We start from the raw sequence: 5,372 nt of genomic DNA, 5'->3' as shown, positions 1-5,372 counted from the left end.
TCACTTGTGGTTAAATTTATTCAATAATTATGTGTCCTTATTGATTTTCCCACCTAGTTTATGTATTTTTGAGGTGTATGTTGGGGCTTTGAGGCTAAGGATTTGGAGTGTTTGATTTAGGGATTTGGGTGACGATTTGGTGTAGGATTTTGATAAAATTTTGTAGGATTAGACTCTTGGTTGAATGAGCTTCCAGGATTTTTGAACTTTTGTCAAATTTCGTGACGTGGGACCAGGGGCCGGCTTTGAGCCAATTTTGGATTTTGATTAATAACTTCGTATTTTATTGTGAAATTGATTCCTTTTGCCCATGTTGATTGAATTGTATTGTTGTGGCTAGCTTCGGGACATTTGGATGCCGATTCGCGAAGCAAAGGTGTGTTAGAGTAGAGACTTGCTCGGATTGAGGTACGTAACAGTTCTAAATTTGGTTCTGACGGTATTAAAGCCCAAACTATGTGTCATGTGATTGGTTATGAAGTGACGCACATGTCATTAGTGATTCACAAAGTATCGTTAGTAGTTTGCAAAACATCTTTAAGGATTTAAAAAGTACCTTAGTAATTCACAAAGCACCGCTAGCGGTACTTAGAGTGTCGTTAACGGTTTTCAATACTTCGTTAGCTCTATTAGAGGTTCACAAACATTGTTAGTAATTCACAGAGTACCATTAATAGTAGGAAACATTATTGGACCAAATTTTCAAAACATAAGATATACTTAATTTTTTTTTTGTAGAGGATTCAAAATACACACACATTCTCGGTTGGGTTTGGATATTTAGTTTTGGTTCAACTATTTTTGATTAATACCAAATTAATTTATATATATTGATATTATTATTCAAACTTAACACGAAATCTAGTCAAGTCAAACGAATCAAAGTTTTTTTTTCCCAATCAATTGATCTGAATTTTCTGTTTGGTTTGATCTTATGATTTTTCTTAAATATTTCTAGCTTACATACTTGGAAAAACTCTCACTTTGAACAATATTTTAGAAGTAAGTAAAGAACGTTATTTTAGTTCAAAATTTCATACATGAGCAATTTACGTCAAAGAGTCAATAGGTTTAGTCAAAATAATCTCAGATTTAATTTATATAATTATCTACCAATTATGGCAGTTAGAAGGACATAATTTGTTTGACGCTTTTAATGAATTTATTAGAAACGAATCTGAATTTATATTACTTGTCAAACATCAACGGGAAATTAAGGGACTCACTTTCCAAAGTAATTCTTGCAAAATAAGATTGTGTTACCATAGTATTAGATTTAATTTCTTTAGTTTATGGAAATGACCTAAAGTTATTTATCTTGGTTACTATATCGTCATCAATTGAAAATTTGGTGCATATCTTTTGCTTCCCTATAAATACATTCTTAAAGTAACAGTTAAAACATCAATAATAGCAGTCATATAGCTACAATAGTGCTACCACAATACTTCGAAGACAATGGAGAAGACAACATTTCTTAAGATTTTCTTGGTCTCGTTTTTGCTTATTTTGCTAGGTAAGCAATTTAGATCTATTTACATATTTTATATAGTAGTTAATAATTAACCAGGTTATAGTCACACTTATCTTATAACTATGAGGTAATTAATACTCTATTCATTTTTTTTATTGTCATGTTACCCTTTCGCATGCCATGATGAAATAACTTTCTTACTCGCAACTTTTACTCTAGAAATAATTTGTGTGTCTTTCTTATATTATGAATATGATAGCTTTAGTTAATAATTCTTTTTTCTTTTTAATAGCTTATTTAATATTGTCAATATTGTTAGGACAATCAAGCAATGCGGCGTTTAAATGCACCAAAGATATTGAATGCACAATCAACTGCATAGGACATCCCAAATGTGACTTGACTACGCACAAGTGCGTCTGTGTGCCAGCTCCAGTAGTTAATAATGGAGCAGAGAGAGTTCACAAGACAGATCGGGACTAATTTATGTTTGTTATTGTGCAAATTGAACCATGACTTTTTGTTCTAAATTTTCATAAGTAATAAGGTTCTTAAGGTGCATTAATTTCATATTGATATGTTGGAAAAGGAAATATTCAAAAATATTTTCTTGTGGTCCTTTTTTCGCTTATTTTCTTATTTACATAATCTAGCTATCCTTCTCTATATTCCACTTTTAATGGGGTTGTCTACACAAAAAAATACGACAACCTCCTCCAATATTTTAGGTCACAATTTGAACAGTAATATTAAAAATTTCAAACTCATTAAGTATAAAATCACCATTGACTCAATTGGTGTTGGATTATATAACGCAGTGGAAGCAATGCTACTATTGAATTCACTTGTAAATTAAACAATTAGTTGTAACGACCTGACCGATCCTTTTACGCTTCAGAGTTCCGTTCAGTAGTTCGAGTTATTGAGTGGCTTTATATCGTATATTATGACTTGCGTGCATAATCGATTTCGCTTTTCGAACAATTTGGGATTGCGTGCATGATCAATTTCAATTTTCGAGCAATTCGAGATTGATTTGGAAAAATATTTCCATTTTAGAAGCTTAAGTTGGAAATGTTGACCGAGGTTTGACTTTTATAAAACGTCACTAGAATGGTGTTTTAATAATCGGTAAGTTTGTATCATGCTTTTAGACTTGGGCGTATGCCTAGAATCGAATTCGGAATTCCCTGGGTTGATTCGACTATGGTTAGTCTTTATGGATACTAGGTTCGGATGGTTGTTTTGAGACTTGGAATAAGTCCGTTTTGTTATTTGGAACTTCTCCGCAAGGTTTGGTATCATTCCGAGATGATTTGATGGGAATCAGATGCTCGGTTGGGATTTCAGAAGTTATTGAGTTTCATTGTAAATTTTATGTGTTTTGATGTCTGATTTTTTGTTCTAGATCTTTGTGACGACCCTGAAACCGACCCGGTCGTAATGGTGCTTATCGTGAAACTATTCCAGCCGACACAATTCTTGAATCAAACCATTATTTAATAAAAGTCATTTTTCAGCCATTAATTAACAAGAAATCTCATAATATAAGTCTACATAACCAGTGCAGAATAGATACACAAGCCCGACATCGGGGTGTCACAAGTCATGAGCAACTGCAAATCTGTCTCAATACAATAAAGTCTAAAAAAGACTGGAAAACCATACTAAATAAATCTAGGGAAGATATGAGGGAGAAGAACAAGGTTGCAAGCACCATGCAGCTACCTTGTTGACTCCGAGACCTGCTGAATGAATGAACAATGCTCACTATCGTGACCCACAACTCCTAGATCTGCACACAAGGTGCAGGGAGTAATGTGAGTACGCCAACTCAGTAAGTAATGAGAGTAAATAAAGACTGAGCAATAAGAAAATACATAATCCACGTCATAACACCACAGTAAGTACATTGTTTTTCCAAAATATTATATAAATCAAATCATTTCATTAAAAATCTAGTTTATAGTAGAAATCATTTGAAGATGTGAAAAATTCGTTTAAAACTTCTTTCAGCAGTTTTCAAACAAGTGGTGAAACAGTGAGTAGAAATGATGAAAACATAGTCAGCCCGGGCAAAAACTCGCTCATATACAGCCCCTCGGGAAAAAAAGAACCATAAACTGCCCCTCGGGCAAAATATCAACAGAACCAACCCTCGGGCTACCTCACAATCACTCGTAATCAGCCCCTCGGGCAAAACATAAATCAATAACAACCCCTCGGGCAACATCACATCACTCACATTGTGTATCTGCGTTCACTGGGGGTGTTCAGACTCCAGAGGGGCTCCTACAGCCCAAGCGCTATAACAAGCCATCTCGTGGTATAATCAATCAGGCCCTCGGGCTCTCATATATCACAAATTAGTACAGCATGTTGCGGTGCTCTGCTCAATCCCATGATATCCTCACAACAAAGGCCCTCGGGCGATAGTAAAACAGGATGCTCAGCCCAAAAATATTATTTAAAATATCAAAATAGTGTAAATATGATTGAGTTGTGAAATCAGTAAAACACAGCATGACTGAGCACAAATATTAAGTCAAAATGGTGAGGAATAGTAGTAAAAGCCCCTGAGGGTCCAAAACAGTTATCACGAGGCCCAAATATGGCACTCAGCCCACAACATAGTAATACTTTCCAAAACACAATAGTATAAAATAGTTTTCAATCAAATACGCGACATAAAAATTGTACATGACGGACCAAGTCACAGTCCCCAACGGTGTACGTCCCTACGCTAGTCATCTAGCGTGTGTGTCACCTCAAGATAGCACCACGAAGTGAAATCCGGGGTTTCACACCCTCAGGACAACATTTACCATCATTATTTACCTCAAACCAGTCAAAACTCTAACTTGTGATGCCTTTGCCGCTCGAATCGGTCTCCAAATGCTCCGAATCTAACCAAAATCAGTTTCATGTCATTAATACACGCCAAAGGAACAAAGCCCAAGCGAAAATAATTAAATTAACTCAAAAATCCCGAAATTAGCCAAACTCGACCCCCGGCCCCATGTCTCGGAATCCGATAAAAATTACATCACTAAAATCCTAATCCTCTCACGAGTCTATACATACCAAGAACATCAAAATCGGACCTCAAATGGCCCCTCAAATCCCAAAGTTAAACTCTCCAATTTTTCTTCCATTTTTCCCCAATTTTCACCCCATATTCCCAAATTAAATAATAAAAATTATGACATAATCATGGGATTTTACAAAATTTGAGTGAAGAATACTTACCACAATCAATCCTCTAAAAATCCCCTCCAAAATCGCCTTCTCCCAAGCTCCATAGCTCCAAAAATGCAAAAATAGCCAAAATCCTCGAAATAGAGTACTTTATGAGGCTGCCCAGGCTTCCTCTTTCGTGAACGCGAGACAACCATCGCATCCGCGATGAAGAAAAATATCGGCTCCCAAATATTCTCTACGCGTTCGTGGCATAAGCCTCGTGAACGCGATACATACTGAAGACATAACTACACAAAGGCGATACGCCATTTGCGAACGCGAAGAACACAGCATCAACATATTGCAAACGCGACCACCAAAGCACGAACATGAAGAACAAAACTGTGCTCTGGCCAAATTACCCTTCGTGAGCGTGATGCTCCATCCGCGATCATGAAGAACATCTGAGACACCACAAAACTAGCAAACATAGTAATGCAAAATGAAGGAAAAATAGCCCGAAATCAATCTGAAACACGCCCGGGCCCCTCAAGACCACGACCAAACATGCCAACACATCCCATAACATCATTCAAACTTATTCGAGCCTTTGAATTACTCAAAACAACACCAAAACACCAAATTAACCTCAGATTCAAACTTAAGAACTTATAAAATTTCAAATTCCACAAACGACGTTGAAACCTATCAAATCACC

General features: G+C 36.1%; 1 long non-coding RNA gene across 1 annotated transcript; it reads left to right on the top strand.

Moving 5' to 3' along the window:
* Positions 1–1,420: 1,420 nt before the first annotated feature.
* Positions 1,421–2,042, top strand: LOC107810912 (uncharacterized). Its single transcript, XR_001653776.1, has 2 exons — positions 1,421–1,516; positions 1,794–2,042. It is a non-coding gene; the product is annotated as an uncharacterized LOC107810912 (long non-coding RNA).
* The last annotated feature ends 3,330 nt before the right edge of the window (positions 2,043–5,372 follow it).

This window comes from Nicotiana tabacum, chromosome 7 (assembly GCF_000715075.1).
Source record: "Nicotiana tabacum cultivar K326 chromosome 7, ASM71507v2, whole genome shotgun sequence".
Taxonomy (NCBI): Eukaryota; Viridiplantae; Streptophyta; class Magnoliopsida; order Solanales; family Solanaceae; genus Nicotiana; species Nicotiana tabacum.
Note: the sequence above shows the minus strand (reverse complement) of the source record. Positions and strands in the feature narration are given on the sequence as shown.